The sequence below is a fragment of the Lissotriton vulgaris genome, chromosome 7 (assembly GCF_964263255.1).
Source record: "Lissotriton vulgaris chromosome 7, aLisVul1.2, whole genome shotgun sequence".
Classification (NCBI taxonomy): domain Eukaryota; kingdom Metazoa; phylum Chordata; class Amphibia; order Caudata; family Salamandridae; genus Lissotriton; species Lissotriton vulgaris.
The window spans coordinates 1,336,167,081-1,336,182,260 of NC_141695.1; positions in this window are offsets into that span (position 1 = coordinate 1,336,167,081).

Here is a 15,180-nt window from a genome sequence, read left to right on the forward strand (position 1 = left end):
ATTATCAAAGAGGTCGCGTTAATTGATGCAAGTGCCGCGCCATCTTAGAGTGTGCACGTAATCCATAAAAGTTAGGGAAATGAAACGTTACCTTAAAAAACGCAACGGATTTTATCGTTTACCTATTATCCCTACGAGGCATTTGATACAAAAGTTTTTGGGGAAATTGTATGTTATTTTAAGTGATGAATTTTGAAGCATGAAATTCCGTATGGCAGTAGTGCGTTAAAGTCTTCAATGCGGCCACTATTTTTGAGCCACCGAAATAGAATACCCGTTATTTTGCCTGTATTCCATACATCGGTCGCCAAAGTTTCACAAAATAATGAGGAAACTAGAATAAATTATTTTGTTCAAGATTATGGAATATATAAAACAAAATATGCAAGTGCGTCTGTATGTTTAAAATCAAAAACCGTTAATCAAGAAAATACTTTAGTGAAAGCTCAATCCTCAGATTGATAGTAATTCCTATTTACAATGGTGAAAGGGAGGGCAGCGAATTTTGCCGAATCTTCTTTTTGGGCGCCATTTTGGATCGGGAAACAAACAAGATAGTTTGCTAGAACCGATATATAGGTGTATTCCCTTCTTAGGTTTGTTTTTGTTTACATAGAGTACTCCTACTTTAGTTTCATCCTTTTATGGCCAAAGGCATCATATATCTGATGGCTTAATCCATAGTGCCATATCATACCAAAGAAAGGTTATTTACAGATTGTGTTTATCATTGGAAAATGGCTCGTTTTTAATCCCCATTTTGGAGCGGGAAATGGATAATAATGTTTGCTGGAACCAATATCCAAGTACATTCCCTTATTAGATCCGCATTATTTATACCAGATGATCCTACAAACTTCTATCATTTTGTGATACAAAAATTCAAACCTTTTTGCAAAATAAATGTTTCATTATCAGTCAATTTTCTTGAGGATAGATTTACAATGTTTAGTTCATTGGCAGGGCAGACATCATTTAAACATACTTCTACTGTTTCTTGGACATTGTCATTTTGCTTTGCAAGCGAGTTTGTACTCCTGTTTTTCCGTTTCTGCCCACCCCGTCTTGTTCTGCGTTTGAATTTTTTCTTTTGTTCCCTAGCCTGTAGCGTTGTACCTCCTTTAAAAAATGGGATGTCTGTGGAGTGGCCATCGAATTACTGGTGCCCTCTCCTGGATCGCTTTCGATGGACGACAGGGAACTATTGCTGGTCGAGATGTCTAGTGCTGTTGTTACAGTTTTGTCTGTGGCTGTGGGTTTAGCAATCACATCATCATATTTTTTAGCAAATGTGAAAACTCTACCCCTCTCATAATCTAGTTCGTCCCCCATGATTTTTTTCTGTTTTTTATCTTTAAGATATATTTGGTAATTCATCAGCTCTTTCTTTAGAATTTCGTAATTTTTCTCAGTGTTATCCTTCAAGTGCATTTCCAAGATCTCTTTCTCCAATTTAGCTATGTCTTCTCTGATTTTCAATCCCTTTCTTTCGGCATTAGTTATCAGAATTCGCATCATGCGAAATGAAGAGTCGTACAGTCCTTCCTCCCAATCCTCCAATAGATCACTATCTAGGTCTTCATAGTTAGGAAAGATTAAAATTCTAAGGCCGCGGGGTATTTTTTTGTTCTCCACATATTTTTTTAAAGTGGCCCCATCCCACCATTTTCCTAGTTCTTGTTTTTTTAATCTTTCTAGACAGATACATTTCTCCTTCAAACCCTCGCTTTTTTGATTTTTGTTTTCTGTTGCCCTTTTTGGTGAACTTTTACTTTTTTTAAATAGTTCACCCAGCATTTCTTCACGGTTATCCTCAAAATTCATTCAGTTACAAAGTATGTGCAGTCAAGTGTCTTACCATGTACCCCTGTCTTAGTATTACTAATGGGAAGCGTACTTCCACTCACTTCTCAGCCCTTTCCGTGGACGCCGAGCCAGGGGGCCCCAAGTGGCGCCCAATCACCGCCAGGCGCACCTCCAGTTCAGGGCTCCTGGCCGCAACTGGCATCACAGTCGTGCTTTTCGTTCCCGGGGTCAGCACCACTTTTCTGTCGTCCCTGGAAGCTCCTGGGCCCTCAGGCGCCGCCCCCACGCTCCTCACCTCTCAGGACCAGGCCTTTCAGGCCACCGGAGGGCTCCCCAGTACACCTGCCTCTCTCTACCTGGCCTGCACTGCGTGTCGTGAGCAGTCCGTCCGCCAGGCCACCGCTCGAGCCCCATGTCCCACCGCTGTGAGCTCTCTCGCTGGGCCTCTGTGCGCGCCCCGGGCCTTGTCGTTGGGGCCCACTGGCATGGTCGCTCCGCCTGGGCCTGGGGTTATGGATGGCCCCTCTCCAGGCACACTGCCGGTGCCAAAAACTCTGCTCTGGGGATCTGTCTACCCCCACGTCTGATGCTCCTTCCGCCGCCTCCTCACCGGTGCCTGGGGCCACTGGGCCACGACCGCACCCTCAAGCGCGGTGGGTCTTCGTGCTGGGCAAGGCTACTAGGCCGGTTCCACACCAGCCGCCGCTACATTTGGCCGCCGTGTCGGGACACTCTCTCCGGCCCCCGGTGGCAGGGGGGCCAATCCCAGGCCGCCGGTCGTGACACCTGCGTGGGCCCTCTGTGCCCCGGCGCTAGCGTAAAGAATAGACCTGCTCGCGGGCCACGGGCCTCGGCAGACTCGCTCTCCGTCTGCCCCTGTCTGCAGGGCCTGCTCCGGGTTTCGGCGGTCGGCCACTTCCGGCGCCAACAGGAGGCGAGTGGCGGAGCCCGGGGTACTGTCAGGCCAGGGGGGCTCGCAGGCACGTTCCGCCGCTGTTTTGGGTGGTCGCCGGCTCACCTAGAGGCTGTTGCCAGCTATGTACGGTGGACGACGGGCAGGAGCTCCGATAGTTGCTCCCTACTTCGTCGCCATCTTGGCCACGCCCCCCATTTTTTATGTTTAAAAGTGTGAGTGTGTGCTTGCCTGTATGCTGGGAAGTGCATGGGTATGTGTAAATCTTTGTGTGTGTGCCTGCAACTGTGTATGTATGCATGTTTGCACCTGCAACTGTGAATGTATGCATGTTTGCGATCTGAAAGTCTGGCCCGGGAGGTAGCGAACTAGGCCAGCCGCCAATGCCTGCCTACCTAGGGCCATCCTTATTTCTTTCATGGTCATTTTCGCCATCAATTGAGACTTCCATGGTGTGCTGTTTTGTTGTTCTACTTCTTGTGGTCTTGCATACTGCATGTCATCTATTCTATGAGACTTCTTTCACACACTAGTGCCAACAGAGGCATATCATTTGGTAGTGAGGAAGGTGTAATTACACAATGGTCCAGGGTAGTGAATGGACCACTGCACCCCAGTTATGGCTGTATTTTTCTAGCTAATCAGAAGATGGGTGTTAGAGGGCAATTTGTCTTGATTGCATTACGGTCTATCACACTATATCTTTCCAATTCAGGGCCTTATTTATGAAAAGTTTTGCATCGCTGCAGAAAAACAGCTAAGCAACACTTTTCATAGCGCGATCCTTGCGACACCATAGACGCGCCGTATTTACTGTATAGTGCTCCATGTTACAAGGATTTACAGATACGTCGGTATTCCTGCTGTATCTGTAGGTGCAAAATTGGCGCATTGCTGGAGGTTGTCTGTAAACAGGAACAACTCCAGCAATTTGTCTTTTCACATGGTGGCAAGCCCCATGTGAAAAGCCCTGTGTCAGCCCTTACACCTAGAAGTGGTGAAGTGAAATCTCATAGATTTCGCTGTGTCACTTCCACATGGCTTTGCTGCGATGGAAGATCCACCCTGCATGCATTACACCTGACAAATGTATAATGTAGCACATGGGTTTACAAAGTGACGCATCTGCCTACATGCGTCACTTTATAAATATGGCGCAGTGTGGCACATTTTGTACGCTGCTGCATCATCACAAAAAGTGACGAAACTGCAGCATAAGGGCCTCATAAATAAGGCCCTCGATGTCAATTGCTTATTTTAGGATGCACAAAGATGCCTTTGAGAACTGTGTACTGCTATTTTAAAGCTATGCAATTTCCTGCAGTGATTCTTCCACTTGCTGCGAGGTTTGTTAACCACAGAGCATCTACTAGGGATTTTTGGAACTCGGGTTATGTTGGAGGGAGTGGTTGATTAATGGGAACACAATACTGGCAAAGGGAACATATTTATATTTTTCAGAATCACAAGATTTCTGGTGAAGAACTCAAGCAGCGATTAAAGTGCAAATGGTTAGAATCCGAAGTCAGCTTCTTTGCCAGTGAGTCAAACCACCTCTTCCTAGGCCTTCTGAGTTCAGTAATTTGTTGTTGGTGGTACATCTCTATTAATGTGTTATGGCGGTTTGCAGAGGGATCCAGTAAGTTGATAGTTTGCAAGTTTACAGCATAAATGTGCCATTGTATTGTTCTGTGAAGAAAGGTCCTGCCAGTGTCCTTGAGCCTACATGGGCCCCTATTCCACTTTCACACCCCAAATTATGCAGGCAGTGGTACACATTGGAAAGGGCAAAATGTTGCTCAATGTTCAATCTTGGGTTCAAATGAAATGAGGACTACTTAATAACATACCAAAGATTGAGCTACAAACGTAATTTGTAAGGATACTGGAAGCCACCGAGGAATCCTGGTTTTGCATAAGGCAAAAGGCTGCAGTTCACGTTCTTTATACCGACACAGAACTTAGAGGTGACTTTTAACATCCATGATACACGTAAGGGGGTACGTTATTCTGAATTACGTAACAGTCAATTCAATTCAATTCAAAAGACTTTATTCGGTTATATTTCATAAATAACCATAAAAGTACATCAGATCACATAAAAAAGAAAAACATTAAGTCATCATAACTAATATATTTTTAAAAACAGTATGCAGAGTATCAACATAGGCCAGGAGTTTAGAATAGCAAAAATTCTTATAATCATTGTCTTGCGTAAATAAAAAATACTTTTTAGGAATGCCACAACAGAAGCCACTGAGAAAATGTCCTCCAAAAGTTGTATAGCAAGGAATGCTGGGCGACACTGTCTCATATTCATATATTTTAAAATAGGCATGATCCATCTCTTCCTAGATATAACATAAAATTTACAAAAAAAGAGAATGTGTATATCCGATTGGTTGGAGATGTTATCACACGGACATTTACAAATGACCCTAGACCAATCATTTGTAGCAAGAAAGCTCAACAGTCTATACAAGATACCAAACCTAAATCTTGTCAACAGGAACTTTTCTTGTTCTTTCATTTGAAGGTTTAGATAAGGCTGGATAATCCTTGGTTTAACTATCATTTGGTGGGTAATTACAGTCTTTTTTAACAATTCGATTCGTTCTCTTTGATTCTCAAGGAAGTTTAGGCTTAAATGTTTCAATGCTTTCCTGGAGATATGAGACATAGATAAAGGGTCAGTAAAAAATTCCGGGTGCTTGATGTTATCACACAACGCTTTTATATAGCACAGCCATTTTATCCTTTTTCCCCCATCTAGTTTCAGTGCATCCCCCAAAATAAGACGATTTAGATGGCATTTCTCATTGGTCCATACACGATGCCATAGAAGGATGGGTTGCAACTTAATTAGATCTTCCAAATAGGAGATACCCAATTCTGAGTGGCAGTTATAACTGGACGTACTCTTTGGAAGAGCTAAGAGGTCTCGCAGAAAAACATTTTCGGTGACTTGTAGGCTACTAACATTTGAATCGCCCCATATTCCTGCCCCATATAATGCCACCGAAACACAACTAGCTCTATATATGTATAAGAGCTCTTTAACTGGCTTTTTGCCCATCTTCTTGCTAAAAGACCTGAGGGCCATTATAGATTTAGAAAACAATAAATTCCTGGCTTGGATCGCACAACTCCATTTACCAGTTCGATCAAACAAGATCCCCAGGTAAGCGAAGGTTGGTGTATGTTGTAGAGGGGTTGATCCTATGAACATGGTTTTTTTCTTATTGTTCTGGTGCCTTACCCCCTAGACTAGAGTTGATACCCTTGATTACTTACTCCAGTAAAAAGTTAAGATGCAGCCCTTCATTGCCATTCCCCTTAGACGTGGGTTCACTCGCTATGTCATTGGTAGTTGCAGCTGGGTTATAAAGTGCTTCAAAATGATTGACCCATTCATCCTCGGTGGCGGCTATCTCCATACGGGCCTTTGTATTATCTTTAAAAAAGGGAGCATTCACTGCTTTCCAAAAGGCCGTCATGTCCTTGGATTCTGAAGCTTCCATAATAGCTGTCCAAGCTTCCTTTCTCATCAACTGTTTTTGGTCTTTAAGTGCAATTTTGTACTCCTTGCGTAAAGACCTTATCAGGGGCTGATTTCTGATTTGCTTATGTAAGGCCAATTTTAGTTGCTTATGAGCTTTGCTGCAAGCTGATGTAAACCAACCTCTAGGTTTCCCTTTGGTCTTCTTTTCCTTGGTGTTTACCCAGAAACCTCTTTTTATGCAGGAAGTTATTTCACTGAAATTACTTATGATATCTGCATCATCAGATGCCAGGTCCAAGCAAACAGAAAAATTAGTGCTGCATGAATTAATTAAGTTCTAAGGAACTCCTCTGGGACCACCCTAGTCCATCTTAAAGCATATCCATTTTGCCTGGTAATTTTTAAATTTTCAGAGCAAGCCTCAGCTCTTTTATGCACTGTTAAATGTGGGTCCAATAATTCAATCCTAATCGGAAAATGATCACTTAACGGAGATTTTAGTACAGTATGGCTGGAAATGCAATCCCTATATCTCGAAGACATAAGGATAAAATCAATTGTGGACAGTAAACCTCTCCCATTGAAGGTTGGGGTAAATTGGGTCTCAGTATGACATAATTCGTTTGACAACCCTAAATCGTTATTGAACATGATCTCATTTAGAGCATTCCCCGTTAATGTGTGTTCGAAATGTGTCGGGGTAGAGTCCCTGTCAATTGTTAGTCCACAATTTCCTGTTCCTGATCTTTCGCATAAGGAACAGTTGAAATCACCACCCCATATGACGATAAAATGTTTATGGGAGCTATTGTTTATGCTATTAAGTTTCATGGTTAGGGTTTTAAGCACCACTGATGTATCTACTACCGGAATATTGTTATAAAAGTTAACTATTAGTATGCAGGCAGTGTTGGTAAAAATGTAACCCAACGATATGGTAAAAACGGTTATAGGAATACAGCTCGATTTTTTTTTACAAATAAGGCAATTGGAAATGTACATACATAACCCCCCTTTTGCTCGGCCATGTGCTGAAGCTACGGCAGGAATAGATATTGTTTTGAAGCCGCACATATGATATTCTTTCTCTGCCCATGTTTCTTGTAAACATATGACATCACATTTATCAATTACATGTTTCCAATTTGGGTTATCTAATTTCGCCTTAAGACCAGCTATATTCCAAAATGTGATGGACCATTTTCCTCGGGACCTTTTATTCAACCGTGGGTTATCACACACCGTGCTATCTATCAAGGTTTCAGCGATACCCCCCCACGCATTTGCCTCACCCGTAGTATTTTTTTTTTTTTTTTTTAAACCTTTATTTACGAATGCACAATACACAGCGTCTGCCTACAACCCCGCAGGGCCGGCCGCTATGACATAAACAGGCTGAGTGAAAGTAGAATCAGAGACAGCACGTTGTTGAAGCAAACTATCAAGTCCACATTATCGGTAAAGCATAGTTTTATACAAAAAGGATAAGAAAGGTTTAATTTTATGTTTTTGGTGAAAGAACACCTAACACACAAACACATGGTATCATAGTGGCAAGGGTTGCTGGAGGTGGGGTGGGGGTAGGAGATGTGGAAAGGAGGGTACTGGCAAGGGGGGGTTGACGCGTGCGGGAAAACAAAACGTGTAGTGGGATTAAAGGAGGAACGTAAATCATGGAGATGAGGGGAGAGGGACCTCATAGTCAAGCGGAGGAGAACAAATGTCTCCGCGATAAGCATTCCACTGAGCCCAAACTCTGGACCACTTCCCTGGGCGCCCACGAGCCTCATACACGGTCTTTTCTCGGAACATGGACCAATCCATGTTCTCTTTCCAGGCACTTAACAATGGCAGTCTAGGGGAGCCCCAGAGCTGCGCGATATCTCTCTTTGCGACCATGTTCCCTAGGGTAACCCAAAGCGTCTGGGCAGCATTACAATCAGACGGTTCCCACACATTCAGCAGACAATGACGCGCTTCGGGAAGTAGTGGGATCCTCGTGACACGACTCATGACATCATGCACCCTGGACCAGTACGCTGCAATCATCGGGCATTCCCACAGAACATGAAAAAAGGTGCCATCCATCCCACAACCACGCCTACATCGACCATCCGAAACCAAACCCATTCGCACCAGACGCATCCCAGTCAAATACACACGGTGGAGGATTTTCAGCTGGACAAAGCGAAGCCGTGCCGGGATAGCCACCTCCTTAGGGGAGGACACAGCTGACTGCCAGTCCTCGTCGTCTAATTCGAGTCCGTCAGCCGTCCAGGCAGCCCGGAGCTTCTCAAGCTGGTCAGCTCTGTTGTTGATAAGCTTTTTGTAGATTAAGGAGATGGTGCTATCCGGGACGTGGCCGTCAAGAACTCGATCCTCCAAGGGGGAGGACTGTGGGATAACGGTACCCGGTGGAAAAATGGAAGATAAGGCGTGCCTAACCTGCATGTACCGGAAGTGCTCTCTATCATCGAGCCGGTATTCCAATTTCAGGGACTCAAAGGACTTGACCGCGCCCCGTGCCCACAGGTCCTCCACCGTGCTGATCCCAATCATGTCCCATTTTTCAAACCCTTTTGTCTTCCACAGGTTCCCCAACCGCTCCGAATCATACAGTGGTGTTTTACGTGTCAGCCTACCACCCCAGCCCGTGGCAACGGTAGCATCCCTCCACGCCCGCACTGCACATTTCGTCTGGCCCGTGAGAAGCCGGTAGGGTGCCTTCGAATACAGAGCCCTATTGAAATTGCCACCAGGCAACAATAATTTATCCAGGGCAAAAGCGGGTGCGGGCTCCGGAGTATAGGTCGCATGGTTGATGGCGCTAAGGTGCGAGGCCCAGTAATACCGTCTAATATCCGGCAATGCGATACCCCCGTCATACCAAGAGAGCGTGAGCTTGGATAGGGCAATGCGGGCACGGCCATCCCAAATAAGTTGTCGCTGTAGACTCTCGACCTCACGGAAATAGCGAGCCGGAACAGGGTCAAAGAAGTTTTGCAGGGCGTAAAGGAATCGGGGGAGCGACATCATTTTAAAGAGTGCCGCCCGGCCCAATGGAGATAAAGGCAGATCGCGCCAACGTCGAACGTCCTGCTTCAACCTACGAAGCGGAGCATACAAGTTTCGCTCGTAGCGGACCGAGGAAGACATGGATACATAGATCCCCAAGTACTTGAAGCCATCGGCCGCTACCAGAATGGGGAACCTACGGGGTAAAGGCGGCAACGAGCCAGCTATAACGTAAACACAGGACTTGGTCCAGTTAATGACAAGTCCCGAATTCTTACCGAAAGACGTGAGGACGTCGAAGAGAACGTTGAGTGATTTCTGAGGGGAAGTGAGATAAAGGAGAATATCGTCCGCATACAAGGAAACACGATCCTCGAGGTCTGGGGACCATCGGATCCCTTTAATGGAGGGTTCCCACCGGAGCCACGCAGCAAGGGGTTCGAGCGCCAATGCAAATAGGAGCGGGGAGAGCGGACAGCCCTGACGTGTGCCACGGCCTAAGGGGAAGGGATCCGAGCATCTACCATTCACAGCGACCTGGGCAAGTGGCCGTTCGTAAAGAAGTTTGACCCATGCGATGAAATTGGGGCCAAAGCCAAATTTAGCGAGGGCCGCCCACAGATAGGGCCATTCGATAGTGTCAAATGCCATTGTAGCATCGAGGGACGCAACCACCGCCGGCTCGGCGAGGATTGGAGCTCTCGCGAGAACGCTGTGGAGCCTACGCAGATTGAGGGCAGTGTTCCTATGGGGGATGAAACCGGATTGATCCGGGTGGATCAGGTCGCAAATCACCTTAAGCAACCGATTGGCCAGAACCTTAGCAAGGATTTTGGGTTCCGCATTGAGTAGGGAAATAGGGCGGTACGAGGCGCAGCGGTCACGAGGTTTGCCGTCCTTATAAATGACGACTATGGTAGCGAGGCGCTGCTCAAGGGGGAGGCAACCAGCCTCAACCGCCTCGAGAAACATTTGACGCAGGTGGGCGGCCATCTTGTCGGGACAAAGTTTGTAAAGTTCAATGGGGAGTCCATTAGGGCCCATCGCCTTTCCCGAGCGAAGGGATCGAATTGCGAGGGCAATCTCATCGACAGTAAAAGGGGTCTCCAGGGCAAGGCAGTCCTCCTCCGATACAGTGGGCAGGGCGATGTCCCGCAGCAGTAGCCTGGAATCGGCCTCATCTCGATCGCTGACAGGCGTATAAACAGTTCGGAAGTGGTCAACAAAGCAATCAACAATTTCACCCGGATCAGAGACACTCTCACCAGATTCACGAACAATGGAAGGAACAACACGACTCGCACGTTCAGTCTTATCCAGCCACGCAAGGAGCTTGCTAGCTTTGTCACCCACATCATACAGTCGGCCCAGTTGATTCGCCCGCATCAATTTGGCAGCACCCGTGACACAGGCTCTGTAGCCCGCCTGCTTCAATTCCAAAGCGTGCAGCAAGGCAGGCGTGTCATTCCCACCCAGCTCACTTTCAAGCGCAGTAATTTCGGTTTCAAGAGCCACAACAGCCTCCCTCTTGACCCTACGCTCTGCGGCAATGAATGATAGGGCGGAGCCCCTAATAACCGTCTTGAAAGCCTCCCAAAGGACAGTGGGGGAAGTGACCGAGCCCACATTCTCAGAAAAGTAGCAATCTACTGCCTTAACCAACTCTGAGCGGAGCCTGGGGTTACGGAAGTGCCAGGGGGGAATCGGGGGGACCCTGTTACCAAGTAAACCGCCTACAGAAATCGTAAGCAGCAAGGGGGAGTGGTCCGAGATACCACGAGGAAGATGTCGTATCTCTCGAACTGTGGACAGAGTGGAGGCCAGCATAAGAAAATAATCAATACGGGAGAGGCTACCATGCGCACCAGAGTGAAAGGTGTATTGCTGGAGTGCGGGGTGCAGTGAGCGCCAGACATCTACCAAGCCAAAAGTATCAGCCATCTCACTGAGCCACATCTGGGACTGCAACAACACCCTAGGGGGAAGTCGATCACATTCACCGGACATTACAGAATTAAAGTCCCCACCCAGGATTAACAATCCGTCCGGAAGCCCAAGGAGAGTCCTGCCAAGATCAGCATAAGTGGTAGCCTGCAGTCCCGGAGGAATATAGACAACAACAAACACGATCTGTTTACCCTCCCACCTCCCAGACACAGCAGCATACCGCCCACGGTCATCAAGGACAACCTCGTCAATAGCAAGAGCAAGGGAAGACTTTACCATGATACCCACCCCCCGAGATCCTGAAGTGAAACCAGCGTGTGCAACCAGGCGATAACCCCGGCGGTCTAAGGCCTTGCAAGCATTTCCAATCAAATGGGTCTCCTGAAGGAATACAACATCTGGGGTGTGGCGCCTCAAGAACTGCAGTACAATGCCCCGCTTAATCCTATCACCCAAACCATTTACGTTCCAAGAAAGAACCCGCATTTCACCCCCCCCCATTGCGGCACATACATTCCACCCCCACCCACCAGCAAAGCCCACAGTTCAAAGTCATTGCAAAATGTGAAATACCATGAAAACCAAGACAGAACAAACGAAACAAAACCCAACCAAGTCCCCAGAAACCAACCCCGAAACCGAAACCCATCACAACACCCCCCTCCCTGCACCCCTGCTGACTAAAAAGCCACCCCCAACTGCAGTGTGCCTGTCGCCCCATATTATCTACACAAAGAACCCCCCGAGGAGGAAGGGAGAAATCACCCGTTCCCGCACCGTCACGGGCAATAACATGGAGCACAGAGTTAAGTTACACAGTATATTGCATAGTCTCAATCAGAACCTCAGGGGCCCCAATTACTCCTGGGCCGTTGCACCACCTTCCGCGCCACCGGGGCCTCCGTTTCCAAAGTCATCCGCCGGCAGCGAGTCCAACCAGTCGGCAGCACGTTCAGGCTGATCAAAAAAGTAGGCACGCTCTCGAAATTCGACCCGTAGCCGGGCCGGAAACAGCATGGCGTATTTCAGTCCCCGATCCCTCAAGCGACGCTTCACTCCAAGGAAACTTGATCTTTGCCTCTGCACTTGGGGAGTGAAATCGGGATATATGGAGACAGAGTTATTGTCATATTTTAAAGGGCCGTGCTTGCGGGCGGCCTGCAGGATGGCGTCTCTGTCCCGGTAGTGAAAAAGCCTCGCAATAATAGGCCTCGGTGGGTTTCCTGGCTTCACTTGTCCTCCTGGAAAACGATAGGCGCGCTCCACGGCGAAGAACTTACTGAGTCCTGCTGGAGCTAGTTGAGCGACAATTAGTTCCTCGACCAGCAGGTCGGTCGATACAGCACCATCGCATTCCGGCACTCCGACCAGGCGTATGTTGTTCCGCCTGGCCCTATTGTCATAGTCCTCCATCCGTTTGACCAGCAGATCATGTGAGGCACGCAGATTACCAATCTCGGATTGCGCCTCAGCCATGTCCGTCACTAGACTCGATGCTTTAAGATCCAGAGCCTTCACCCGCTCGTTCGTTTTGGCTAAATCGGCCCGAATAAGAGTTACATCCACCGCCACCGTGTCTATCTTGGACACGACGGCTTCGAATTGCTGACTCATATCGGCCTTTAGTCCAGTGATGGCAGCCAAAAGATCATGGAGCGATACCTCTGACGAAGATGGCATGTCCGTTTGAAGTCCTTCAGCACCAACGCTTGTGGCCCCGGGGGAGCCTCTCGGCTGGGTGTAGCGTTCGATCATGTTGGACTGGATCGATCCCCCCCGGGTCGCAGCCTTCCGGCGTTTTTCGGCCTCCGCTTTAGTCGCCATCACACTTTCAGTGTTGGCCGGATAACCAGGAGATGTGGCGAGAAGGAGGAAAAGTTTCGAAACTCCAACGTGCCAGTGAAATGGGAGTATCGCGACCTCCGTGCCAGTCCTACGGAGGAGAATGTGGGCTGTGAAGGCAACAGGCGCAGGCAGAGTAGGAGGAGACAAGAACAAAGAGATGGAAACCGAAAGTGAAAGCAACACACCTCCGGTGGGCCAGATGCCAGTCAGCCGTTGTTGTTCAATTACAGGTCGGCCTCAGTGGGTAGCCGAGTCCCCGGTCGCGCCCGCGGGCAGGCCAAAAAGTTGCAGATGTCAGAAAAATGGTCCCCGGGGTCCGATTTCGACCAAAATAGGAACGTTGGCATCAGTGAAGATAGCGCTACAAAAGCCCGTCAAACTGACCAGGATAGGTGAAGGATAAATAAAGAAGGACGGCGCGGGTCTCGGGAGCTCTCTGCTCACGCGACCATCTTGGATGCCCGCGTAGCTCCTCCGTTCACCCGTAGTATTTTCATAGAAATTTTTTGATGGACCGTGAGGATATATGATGTTAGCACGCATACTTTTAGCACGCATACCATTACCACGCATTTTTTACAACGCAGGACCTTTTACAACGAATACCTTTACAATGCATTACACTACAACGCAGATACTATTACAACGCATACCATTACAACGTAAGTATAGGTAAGTATATAATATTTTTAAATAATGAAATGAATAATTATTTAAATATTTTAATTAATTAATAAATATTTTATTATTAAATATTTTAATTAATTATATTAATTTTTATTAAATAATTTGAAAATATATGTTAAAAATACCCCTGTACCCCAAAACCCAAACCCAACCCTGAACCCTAAAAATACCCCTGTACCCCAAAACCCAAACCCAGCCCTGAACCCTAAAAATACCCCTGTACCCCAAAACCCAAACCCAGCCCAGAACCCTAAAAATACCCCTGTACCCCAAAACCCAAACCCAGTCCTGAACCCTAAAAATACCCCTGGACCCCAAAACCCAAACCCAACCCTGAACCCTAAAAATACCCCTGTACCCCAAAACCCAAACCCAACCCTGAAACCTAAAAATACCCCTGTACCCCAAAACCCAAACCCAGCCCTGAACCCTAAAAAATACCCCTGTACCCCAAAACCCAAACCCAGCCCAGAACCCTAAAAATACCCCTGTACCCCAAAACCCAAACCCAGTCCTGAACACAAAAAATACCCCTGTACCCCAAAGCCCAAACCCAACCATGAACCCTAAAAATACCCCTGTACCCCAAAACCCAAACCCAACCCTGAAACCTAAAAATACCCCTGTACCCCAAAACCCAAACCCAACCCTGAACCCTAAAAATACCCCTGTACCCCAAAACCCATACCCAACCCTGAAACCTAAAAATACCCCTGTACCCCAAAACCCAAACCCAGCCCTGAACCCTAAAAATACCCCTGTACCCCAAAACCCAAACCCAGCCCAGAACCCTAAAAATACCCCTGTACCCCAAAACCCAAACCCAACTCTGAAACCTAAAAATACCCCTGTACCCCAAAACCCAAACCCAACCCTGAAACCTAAAAATACCCCTGTACCCCAAAACCCAAACCCAACCCTGAAACCTAAAAATACCCCTGTACCCCAAAATCCAAACCCAACCCTGAAACCTAAAAATACCCCTGTACCCCAAAACCCAAACCCAATACCCCTAATAAATGTTTTAAAAAAAAGATAAACTTACCTATACTTACGTTGTAATGGTATGCGTTGTAATAGTATCTGCGTTGTAGTGTAATGCGTTGTAAAGGTATTCGTTGTAAAGGGTCCTGCGTGGTAATAGTTTCATTGTAACAGTATTTCGTGCTAAAAGATGCGTGGTAACAGTTACATACTGGACCGTGCTCATTGAGTAACCTGCCAGAATTATCTTGCCCTTGGTCGGAACATTTTATACCGTTTCTCCCATCTGGGGTCGCTTCCCTTCAGGCCCGGACTGGTGAGTCAGGGCACCGGGCAATCCCCCGGTCGGCTGGAGGGTTTTGGGGGCCGGTTTCTGAAAAGGGGGCCGGTTTTGTGTCTGGGGGCCGATTTTGCCCCCGGCCCCAGCCACAGCGTCACTCACTTTGTTCAGGGCAGGGGCCCATCAATCATGTCTGAATTC